This window comes from Haliotis asinina, chromosome 12 (assembly GCF_037392515.1).
Source record: "Haliotis asinina isolate JCU_RB_2024 chromosome 12, JCU_Hal_asi_v2, whole genome shotgun sequence".
NCBI classification, from domain to species: domain Eukaryota; kingdom Metazoa; phylum Mollusca; class Gastropoda; order Lepetellida; family Haliotidae; genus Haliotis; species Haliotis asinina.
Window position 1 is genome coordinate 36,744,057 of NC_090291.1, and position 12,863 is coordinate 36,756,919.

A 12,863-nucleotide genomic window follows, 5' to 3' on the forward strand; every position below is an offset into this window, starting at 1 on the left:
ACACTAGAGAGAAAGGTATTCAGTAAGATCAAAGTTGTGTATATACAGGAAATGTACTTTCATCTCCCTAATAACACTATGCTTTCAACATGACATATCTTCCACTGATACAGTGTGATGTCTCCAGATCGAGGTACATACCCTCCTACAGACACTGTGGGGTGTATCTTCAAAAGGGATCCAGATAAAACACTGTCATGTCAGATCGTGGTACATACCCTCCTACAGACACTGTGTTGTGTATCTGCAGGAAAGACTAAGATAAACCACTGTCATGTCAGATCGAGCTACACTCATGTCAAAGTGTAATACAACACCAGCAATCCAAATACACATATGCAGGTTGTCTGACTGAAGTCCTTCTTGACTTATTAACCTGTCATAAATATTACACTGTGAGCACAATCTCAAGATACAAGAGGAAGTGAAGAGGATACCATAAACACAGATCTCCATGCCACACGGTCATATGATACCCTGCACTGATCAACTTGCTGGGAGAGTCAGCCTCCATTAATATTGCAAGACGAGGTGGGCAACAAGTAACCACATTTAGAGATTTCATGTAAATACATGAGCAGTGGGGTAGCCTTGTGGTTAAAGCTCTTGCTCATAGTGCCTAAGACCTGGTTCTGATTCCACACATGGGTACAATGTGTGAATTCCATTTTGGTGTCACCACCATGATATTGTTGTTCCTCATTTACTACTAGACTGTCTCACAATCCCTGAACAACATTATCTGGGGCTTTATACCGCTTAAAACTGCCATCAAGGTATATATTGTCATTAACAAGGTATTTGCACTATATAAAAGCAAGGGGATGTAATAAGGTCAACACACCATTGGTTTGTTTCCTGGCAAATTCAACAATGATCACCGAATTTATCCTATAAAAAGTATGCACACATTTCTAGCCAATTGATTTACCTACAAAATGAGACACACAGCATTAAAATCGAGGCAGTACTTTGGGAGCTAGGGTATTCGGAACCCCCCCTAAAATGTGATTTCTCGATTCCAAGCCAAAATCCCTGGTCAGAATTTGTTGCGGTAACACACCTATTCTCTTGCTTATTTCACAGTACACACAATTGACGTGCACCAAAACATGTCAAATTGATGGCAACCATCAGCACACTAATCGCCATTTTTTTTGAGAGAAACTTACACCTTACTGTCATAACAAGTTTACGTACATTTATTCACCGCAAACAAGATTGTGTTGTGCCTGTTTGCCATTGACGACCTTGACCTTGACCTGCTCCACACTTAGAACACCCAGGAAGCTCATTTGGTATAAATAAAATATGTTCCATTAGATCACTGACTCCATTAAATCTCCACTATACCATAGATGCATTTATGTGTTGGCCTGGTGATTTTTTACATCCCTTTGTTGGCCCCACATTCTCACTCAACAAAGACAAGCCGCGAAGATTTGTTTGCAGTGTGACTCAGATTTTGGGGAAATCACACAGACAAATTGATAGGTCCAAAACTTTTACAAAATATCCAAGAACTCGAGGATGGTTTACAATCAGTTTGATTTCAATTGAGACCAATGAATTGCTCATTATTACAAAATATAATACCTGCTACAAAACCAAATATTGATTCCACATGACATAGCCACAGCTACTCTGAACATTTGTTTCATAAATTTGGACACCAGTATAAAAACATTCAACGAACGATAATTATTTTGTTGTCACTTTCCACTATTTCGTACAAGAGGGGGGAACTGGTAGAACAGTCAGATAATCAACATGCTTGTATGGTGATACTTAAATTTCACAAATGAAACATGCACACCTGGTTGTTCTGCCAACAAGTGGTCCCCATCCTTTGTACAAAATTGCGCAAAGTGACTACAAAATAATGATTGTTCATTAAAAAACATTTTTCTCCAGGTGTCCAAAATTGTGAGACAAATTATCAGAGTTGGTCTGTAGATTTCATGTTCATGACTTTAATGGAGTATGCATTCATCAGTCTCAAGGAAATCAAACAGACTGTACACAGGTTGAACTCCCGCCAACATAACAGGTCAATAAAACATACTTTCATGAACTGGGAATCTTCCCCTGAAAAAATTGGATTAGTCTGACATGCTTTTGATAAGTTAGAGTGATTCATGCCAAATGTAGTTAAGCTGTTGAAGAAAGCTAGCAATAACACAGATCATTACTATACAGCACTGGTACAGACGAGCTACAGTTGGTGCCATCCCATCACTGTCCATTTAGCTTTAGGATCTTGATAAGCAATTTGATCATATAAACATTATTCTAATATTAATAAATCATCTTACTGAAACCTTCCAAACTTGCTCTGATGAGGCCAGCAACATCAAATCAATTGTCATCTCTCAGAGCAATGCAGTCACCAGCCATTTTGATTTTCCAGGTGAGCAGTGCAAAGCACGTGTCAGTCTGCCTAATGCTTCGGCACAGCAGTCGTGGCTGGGACAGTGTACAAGGTAACCATATGTTTACAGGACCAAGCCTGTATAACACAATCAAGAAAACCCTTAGGACATGCCACTTCCGTCATAAAACATCATAAAACATTCACAATCCCGGACACAATCTGAGTACAATACCAACTGAATGTTGAAAGGGAAAGTGTGTACGGTTTAATACAGTAACCCACTTATGTCCCCACACCTCAACTTTATTTTGTCGAAAGAAGTATATGAAGCAGTATTCAGATGTTTCCCATGAGCAGAAACAAAGAAACAATTACAGGTTCGGTTGCAGGCGTAGTCGGTCTCACAGTCCCTGCACCGCAGTATTTTCCATTCCACCAAGCCATTTTGCAATGCTAAAGTTGTAAATGAAGCATATCTACAATTTCACAGGTTTTGAATCTGGCTATTTTCATTATACAGCATACTGAGCTATTTGTTTTTATCAAAAGTATCTTTTTTCAGAGAATAAGTTTAAGACCTTACAGTTGAAGGTACTTCATTTTGGCATGTAAGGAATGTATTTTTGAGTTCCCCCATCTCACTGGGGATCCTTTTTAGCTTAAATGACATTATTTTTAGCTTAAATGACATTATTTTTAGCTTAAATGACATTATTTGCAGTATAGATGACAGTATTTGTAGTTTAAATGACATCATTATTTGTAGTTAACATTACACTATTATTTGTGGGTTCAAATGGCATTATTTGTAGTTAAGATGACATGAATCAAAATTATATCTATCCAAAGACTAAAAACATCAGTCTAGTGTAGATGAGGGACACAACTCAGTTGAATCAACCTTGGTCTTTGAATAAATTTAATTTCAAAAGAAAAAAACAAGTAGTTTTATAGCCACAATTCAGCAATTACTGAAAATGAGGAAATCTAGACTAACTTAATTAGGGCTTTAACCTTGCAGAAAGGACTGGGCTGAAGGGCAAATGATGTGTTTCAGGGACTGTGAGACAGGCTAGAAAACATAGGATTTGTTCTTACAAATCGCCATATAACTGGTCAAAATGGACAGTTTCTGTGGGTGGTGGCCAACCAACATCCACATCAGATAAAAACACAATAAAATAAAGTACTTGTGGAAACATGGCCAGGCAATTGGTCATTCAGAAGAAAATACAAGAACTGGTCAGTTTGCTGTGCCTGTGTGGGTAGCCATGTTAACTACACCATGGTACCTAAGGGATACAATAAAAACCTTCATAAGTCCAGACTAGTACAAACATCCACGCACAGGAATACACATGAATATACACAGGCCTTCAATTTTTTTTAAAAGCGACTTGCCACAGGGCAAGTGACTTCAAGAAAGTAACTTGTCCTGATTAATTTTCCACTTTCCCTGATTTTACGACACAATGTTTGAAGTAAATGTTTACTGGACTATTTACCGAAAAGTGATAAAGTTCAAAGAACGATAGCTCTAAATTACTATTATTGCGAAATGTAATAGCTACATTATCAGCAAATATGAAATGGAATCGAACTTTATTCACAGTTTGAAACCATAGGTAGAAATTATCGAGCAGTCCACAGACAAGTAAGATACTATTATTTGATTGTCCAAAATGAAAACTGACTTGTCCTGGGCATCGGGTGATGGGATTTTTTAACTCTGATGTATGAGTGAAAACATAATATGCAATTTTAAAGCCAATAAAACCTCATCTCATTTTACCTCAGCATGACAATACAATATTTCTACATGTATACAAATGTCAGCCTTAACTCAAAAACATACCAGCCCTAAAAGTGTACACAAAAGATGTTCAATAACACAGTGTCTTATTTACCTACCTCCTGTCTTCCAGCTGTACACAGTAAAGAGTACTTACCGGTACTTAGTTATCAGTACAAAAATACCCGGAAATAAACTTGTTTTGCTCTCAATAAATCACAAAGCATCAAGGAAATCACACAAAATTCACTGAACTGAGACAATGTTCCTTCCCATTTTGTAGGAAATTCATCTCCACCAGATGTTATACAATGAGAATCTAGTAAACATTACGTCGTATATGATGACAAATGATATCCTGTATGTTCTCAACAGGAGGCCTGCTTGATCACCACAACATGCGTAGCTATTAGCATGGTCCCATGACTCATGACTCACTACCTTGACATTGAGAGGCTTTGGGTTTTTTACTTCTACCCTAAACAAGATGAATAATGCTGTGCAACATCAACTACAAATTTGCATCGTAGGCTCAATATAGCTGTATAATATCAAGAAACACACCTGTACCCTAGCCTGTGCAACATCAACTACAAATTTGCATCGTAGGCTCAATATAGCTGTATAATATCAAGAAACACACCTGTACCCTAGCCTGTGCAACATCAACTACAAATTTGCATCGTAGGCTCAATATAGCTGTATAATATCAAGAAACACACCTGTACCCTAGCCTGTGCAACATCACCTACAAATTTGCATCGTAGGCTCAATATAGCTGTATAATATCAAGAAACACACCTGTACCCTAGCCTGTGCAACATCAACTACAAATTTGCATCGTAGGCTCAATATAGCTGTATAATATCAAGAAACACACCTGTACCCTAGCCTGTGCAACATCAACTACAAATTTGCATTGTAGGCTTAAAGTAGCTGTGTAACACAGCTTTATTTAGGGTAGGATACAGGTGTGTTGTCACATTATTACACAGCAATATTGAGCCGAGGATGCAGATCTGTAGTAGGATTTAACAAAGCTTTATTCAGGGTGTGATATACAAGTATGTTGTTGCATATTACACAGCTATATTAAACCTACGATGCAAATTTGTAGGTGGATGTTGCACAGGGTAGGTTATTCTGTTAGGAATAAAAGTGCGTAATATCCAGCACACACCTGTATCCTACCCTGAATAAAGCTATGTAATATTCAGCTCACACCTGTATCCTATCCTGAATAAAGCAGTGTAATATCCAGCAAATACTTGTATCGTACCCTGAACAAAGCAGTGTAATATCCAGCACACACTTGTATCCTATCCTGAATAAAGCAGTGTAATATCCAGCAAATACTTGTATCCTAGCCCGAATAAAGCTGTGTAATATCCAGCAAATACTTGTATCCTACCCTGAACAAAGCTATGTAATATCCAGCACACATCTGTATCCTACCCTGAACAAAGCTATGTAAATATCCAGCACACACTTGTATCCTACCCTGAATAAAGCAGTGTAATATCCAGCACACAATTGTATCCTACATTGAATAAAGCTGTGACATACAACAACCAACAGATTTCCTGTGGTAGGTAGCTACAGTCACAGTTACATAAACTGATGCACTGCCTACCAACCAAACACTAATTACACACACATAACAAAGATCATTAGCATAATTACTCCCCATAGTCACCATGCCAGATTGGTTAACTTTCATTAGCTATGAAAGAAGTAATCCAGTAACTTATGAGCAATGCCACTTATAAGGACTGTCTGACTGAAGAGGTATAATTAATAAAACAGTGATCCAGTGTAGCTGATTCCATGTAATCCCTCACAGCAGGTCAAGTCCTCACACAGAACATGCTGAATACATGCTGCGTTGAGGCTAATTACATGTTGAAGAGGACACTGATAAATATGATTCCGACAAACCAAGAATGAAAATCCTGATTGATTAACTGTTAACACTACAATATTCCAGCAATATTGCACGGTTTGTATATATTAGAGTCTGAACCAGAAGATTCAGTGATCAGCAGCTATTGACAATGTGTATAACTGTGGCTTTGTACACGATTGTCCACAGTCCAGTGATCAACACATGAACATCGACCTGAGCAACTGGGATATAATGACATGTCTCAATCACAATCCAGCGATCAACAGTATGAACATCGATCAACGCAACTGGAATGTGTCAACCAGGTCAGCCAGCCTGACCAACAAAACCTGTTAGTCCCCTCTTGGAGCAAGCATGGGATGCTGACGACGAATTATAACCCATATCTTCAGGTTCATAAAAATAATCAAGATGAACTAATATTCAAAATACATGATCATTTTTGTATTTCCCTAAAAATGTATTTTTTTATGATAAAATTGATATCTATTCCAACTCATGCTATATTGCTTATCTCCCTTTCCCTTTAGATGGTTACAAGAAGAACAGGAAAAATTCACTCACCCATCGGAAACCCCGCTTTCTCGTCAAAACCGTCTCACATGACTTCCTCAAGCTCATATAGATGTCCTACATTTTCTTAGACCCATCATTTTTGACTGACATTTTGCTTCCTTATCCTAAGTCTTCTGACAATGAGTGAACAAAAATTAAATTGAAACAATGAGACATACATGCTTGGGCTTTGTTTATTGTCAGCATTGTTAAGTGATGCAAAGTTGATACAAAACGTGAGGCCTGTAAAGACACATGACTTTGCATGCTGAGAAGGGCACAATGGATATTCTCATATTATTTGTTGTGTTCAGACGCTGTTTGGTAACTGTACATAGTGGTTAATGCTCGTATATTTTTGTTTAATGGAAACTAATGTGTAGTCTGTCTCACAGTCCCTGAACAACATACGTTTAACTTCCGCGCAATCCTTTCTGCAAAGCAAAAGATGTCACTGAAGGAAGACTGATTTTCTTCAGATTTTGGAACTTGGGCTCTTTTTCATTTTAAATGGAACTAGTTGATACTATGAATACAATACACACTCAGCAACTAAGTGTTCATGTGATGGTGTCCAGTATAATAAAGTAATAACTAACATGTCTTATTACTTGGTTTATAACACTGACACAGAAACTAACAAAATCAATCAAATTTTGAAGGTCTGACTGTTTCCCTGGGTGTCATTCCAGGAAAGTGATAACAAGATGAGAAAACTTGGAACAGCATACCACAACCATAAACAGGTTGATAGCTGTTTGAAATATTTCATGAAATTTTTACCAAAATTCCTGGCAGGCACAAGCTGAACAATACAAACAAGTTCACATTGTTTTCTATTCTTGTTTTTCCAACCACCTACATTGTATTTGAAAACAGTAGTTTGTAAATCAACAAATAACCAATAACAAGCCTGCACAATCGGTAACAAAGAGAATATAAAAGTAAACGTAAGGCCCAGATGGCCAGAGAGGTTCTTCAAAAACAGATCATTAACCATGAGCTTGTCAATCTGACCACCGACAGTCCCAATATATAGAGGCTAGTTGTCCCAAAACAAATTCATCAAGAACCAATACCTACTAATAGTACTATTTACCAAAAAATACCCTGAATAGGTCCCAGTCCAGTGCTTAATTTATCGACCTGCGACAACTGAGACTTGAATTGGATTCAAATTTTAAGGCATTTTCTTACGTCTGAGAGATCTATTATAATACACACTACTCTTATCTTACAGATATTAATTCTATTAGGACCCCCTTCTGCATCAATGTATGGGTGTTTGTACATGCATCTATATGCAGAAAGGAACTATGTTCTGATTAAATGAAGCTTTATCACCCTCCTAAGGTTGATAATTAGGTTATATCACGCCATATCCCGTTGTATAACCCTATTATGTGGGATTACATATATCTCCTCAATTTAAATTCCACTGGTCAGTGTTGTAACACAGATCTACTTACAGTAATGAGGCTAATTAAAGGAGCACTTGGCGCTGTCAATGGGCAGTCACCCAGCCTGATGGATTCAAGTGTTCAAACAAACTTTCTCACATATAATGACACACATCAGTCTTTCAAACAAAGCACTTGTTATAACTTCAAGATTTAGACACATGTATGCCTGCCACTTTAAACTTTTGAAAAAAAAACAAGAAACAAATTGAAAGTAATTACATGGTATTTTATTGGCTTGCCATAAATCTAAAAGCATGTTTGTATGGCAGCAAGCAGACAACTGTTTCTTGATTGGAGGTCAACCAACATGGTACGGTTGGATTCAATATCACCCTAAGTCAATAACATTTTGAAATTAAAGGGGGACAACTGTCAGTCCCCGTAAGCTTATGTGCAAACCAGGAAACACTGGAAGGTCTGTGGACTCAAGTTCTACAATATTTATCACCCCTATGATTACTCATAAATCAAATTAAATTGAGACAATGTCAGCTACACAGCACTAACTACTAACCACAAGAAATAATTTGTTTCAGAAAACAATTCTTTTCAAATCATAATTTTTTAGAACAAAACTAAAAATCCCAATCTTACTTAATCTCGTCACAGACAATGAAAGCCATATCACTGTTCTGGGGTAAATGACAATGTTAATACCTACCTGTTCACAAAGTGTTTCATACTAGTGAGATACATAAAACAACAGGATGTAAGGTTAAACCAACGTCTGCCCCTAAATCTCACTGATACCATTCATTATTCCCTGAGACAAAAGTTACGCACCTAAAATTTGACTGAAATTTATCAGTGCATCCACAAGGATGCAGAAAAAGTCCAAATACTTTTGTAAAAATTCCAACAGATCAAAAATAAGTTATCACTGAGTTTGCTACAAGCTGGGTTATGGTATCACTTGCAGTTGCATCACTGTAACAATTAATGTGTTGATCATGATACTCATTACAATAACAGTACTGATAATAATATTTAAGTGACCCAAAATTTGTTGTCAAGGGCCCCTGAAAATTATAAGCATGCATCACAGGGACCCTCAAATATAGGACTCAAGGTAAATCCTCCACACACATCCCCGCTCCACCTCCCCCCCCAGCCCCGCTCATAATGCAGTTGTATACATGATGCCTGAGGTGTTAAGGAGCAGTGAAGTTCTTACTTTGAGGAGCTAGATGAAGGGACACAGATGTCAGAGCTGACAGGAGGATGGAGACTGAAGGTCCTGTAAAAAATATGCTCTAAGGAAAGGGGAACCAAAATGAGACACAACTCTGTATCAATTTTCGAAGCTCTCTTAGCGCTAACATAGTCATAAGTTAATGTTAATGCATGGGACTTACAACTATCTTAGCAGTAAGAGAGCTTTGAAAATCTAGGAGTAGCTGTTGATAATGGATACAATCATCTCTACCGTATAATTCTTATACCTGCAAATATCACCCACCTATACACATCTGTTACCAACAAACAGTCAATACTGAGGATTTTCATGGAATCTGCTTCAGTTTTGACAAAATTTTCATGAACATATAAACAAACAATATGTATGAGTGAGTGAAACGGTAGGAGTTCCAAGAGTGCAACACCAGAAAACTAGATTCTGACAGTAGCCTGTCATACATACCCTGAAACACACATACATATATACATATATAAATATATATATATATTCAACAAAGCCCACGAAAGTCAGGGATGTGTTGGTCTATACAGATTTTACAACATTGTGATCAGAGACCTTGTAGTAAGGAAATATATGAAGAATGTACTTACAGCAGTTTCCACATGAGACAATGACTTTTTAATTTGACACAAGCTTCACGTCTGCTACTTGCAGAGCGAAGTGTCCTGTCGTCATACTTGTCCACTCCCAATATACACTAGCACATGCACAGAAAAACAATAACCAACACATTAACAGTGAGTTGCTTGTCTTCTGCCCTCCATACGATCTGCGAATGTAACACAACAGAACCACTATTCAAACACTGAACAAACAACTGGACTACTGGATTTAAAAACAAAACTTGTTCCAACTCAAATCCTGGCTTTGAAGTAGTCCAATTACGTGTTATCCTTGAAGCTGAAGAGTTCACTGAAGCTGAAGAGTTCACTGAAGCAAGTCAAATATCACCTTACATAAGACAACAGCATACCTGTGCCATGACTCTACCTTCAGGCCATACAGCGTATGACTTGTAACGACCACACGCTGTTCACCTGTGCTGCTAGTGAAGGAAATACAGTGATGAGATGATGTGTGCGATAGCTCAGTGTTTGCACGCTCCGTCTGACCAAACAGTCCACACTGTGACGGACTAGTCTTCACTGCCTAGATTCTCACTCAGTGGGATAGAAAAGTTGCACAGGTCATGAGCTAGTCTGTTCACACTTAATCTTTCAAAGGAAATCTTATAAGGCCAATCCGGGTTGAATCTCTTCTGTTTCAGATCTTGTGAAAGTAGTTTGAATAAATATTTAAACTAAGGGTAATTAGAAGGTCACGTAAAAACCTGACTGGGCTTATGAAGTCAAGTAGGATTGAGTGGAACAGAGAGGAGTGGACGGCCTGAAGCATGTACTGTTACATATTTTCAGTCCCTTGTATGCAAATCCACACGTGATTGGGTATTTTGTGTTACCATGATTACAGTCACCTTGTGGACTGGATTGTCCTGGAGTAGATAGGAGAGATGTGCAGTCGAGTGTTTGAGGGTGAAACAGGTCAAGGCCAAGTGTTACATGTTTCTGGTTTCTTGTTTGCAGGTCCACAGATGACAATTACTTTGTATCAAAGTCCCCATGTGGTATTGGAGTGACATGTAAAGGAGCGAACATGGAGTGCAGCAGAGTTGATGGAGCTGAATGAAGAGACAAAATGCATGCATTATACTTTTTTTATTTCAATTAACAGCTCCACATTTGGTAATTATTTTGTATTTCTTATCATATCAATTGACACTTCCAGTCTTCTCCCAATCCATTCACACTAGTCTGCCTTGGGTTTTAATAGTATATACCCTCTATAGATACTGTCACAATATTCTATGTATCTATATACCTGCATATCTATATACCTCAAGATGTGTAGATGAGTAAGTATAGAGAAGTAAATGTAGAAAGGACTGAAGTGGTTTGGAGAGAAGTAAAGTAATGTGGAGCCAAGTAAATGTTGAGTGGAAAGGAGTGGGGGTTTGGGGCTGGGGGGTACATGGAGTGGAATAGAAGAGGGGGAGAGAAATTGCAGAGAGGAGTGGAATGGAGTAAATGTGGAGTGGAGAGCAGCGGGTAGGATGGAGCTGGGTGGAGCGACCAATGCATCCATTGCATATTGTGTATTACAAGCCACTGTGATATACCCATAATACTGAACACAGCAGTGATAACCAACATTCACTCACTCACTCACTCACCATGTTAACATATGCAATAACAGTTCCGCCAAGCACATTTTCTCAAAACAAGCGACCAAACCAAATTAGCAACAGTCAAGTACAATGACGTAACTGTGGGAACTATAGAAGGTGTAACCTCTGCAAGTTTAAAGGAGGTGACAGATTTATCACCCAAACACACCACAGGCAGGTGACAAAATGAATCAGCCTCACACAGTCAGGCAGTCACTTCACTGCCTTTACAACATGACCTTCAGCCCTAACCGTCTAGGTGATTCTTTTATCACGTTTGTGCAAACACAGCATTTTTCCACCAATCAATTTTATTCAAAGTCTTAAAACTAGCTTTTTTAAAACTTGGGTTTACAAATTTGTAAAGTCTAAAACATTTGCATCATAGTGCTTTTTTCATCAAGATTCAAAAGCACAGATTTATGATGAACTGAGGAAAAATTTAAAGAAATAAATAAGGGAGGTAATTCTTAACTTGTATCTTTCCATATTCCCAAACTAATATTATCCCTATTCACTAAACATTGAAGAAATCAATAATAATAAGTTACATTTCAGAAAATTAACATTTCAGTTTCCTAGAATTTGTAAACACTGACAATTCTGGTTAAAAGCTACAAAAAAAGGCAACAACAACAAATACAATGACACTATCACACTAGCCTGTATTGAACAATATCTGAAACTAACCTTGGTTCATAGAAAGAGTAGGTTGAAATAAGAAATGACTCTGACCAGCTTTTTAATACAGTAAATGAATGTCACTGAATGTTTCATTTAGTTTCTGGGGCAGGGGTAGCCTGGGGTTTACTGGTGGTACATAATGCCAAGACCCCAGACTGATTCTTAAAACAGGTTAAGTATTGGTGTCCCCCATTGAGATATGGCTAGCAAAGCTACTGGGATCAAAATGAGAAATGAACTTCACATAATTGCACAGCTTTCAGTTTTCGGTTGAAAAAATTTCTTAAGTTTGGGGTTCATTTCGTGTAGCCTGGTATTTGAAGTGATTGCTCAAAGTCCTAGTTTACCACAAACACACAATGAGTGAGAAGCCTATTTCTAGAGTACCTCGAAATCTTTCACTGGCTGGCACACTTACATCCCAAAAGCCACTCCAAAACATCTCTCTCAGTGTTGTATCCTGCACTGCTTCATTTCTATCTCTGCACCATGAGCTGAATAAATCGAAATCACTCATTCACTATTTGTATGAACTCTTAGTTTGTCAGGAAAGGTGACTCAACCCCTACCATCGGATTTTGCAGTCTACACTGGATTTGGGGCAGAGGAAGTGGGGATGTGCAGGTGATACATCTACACCTGGCAGCCCTGCAATATGGCATACTTT

At 38.0% G+C, this 12,863-nt stretch overlaps 1 protein-coding gene across 5 annotated transcripts in view; it reads right to left on the reverse strand.

Annotated features, from left to right (window-relative positions):
* Positions 1-12,863, reverse strand: part of LOC137257812 (uncharacterized) — a 57,637-nt gene that overhangs the window by 30,951 nt on the left and 13,823 nt on the right. The window contains exon 1 of one of the 5 annotated variants that reach the window (XM_067795261.1): positions 9,879-10,183. The exons of 2 other annotated variants lie outside the window; for them this stretch is intronic. The gene's annotated coding sequence lies outside the window, so the exon portion shown is untranslated. Of the gene's footprint in view, positions 1-2,315; positions 2,422-4,323; positions 4,480-9,878; positions 10,184-12,863 lie in introns of those variants that run through there. 2 more of the 5 variants (XM_067795262.1, XM_067795258.1) reach the window with 2 other exon arrangements.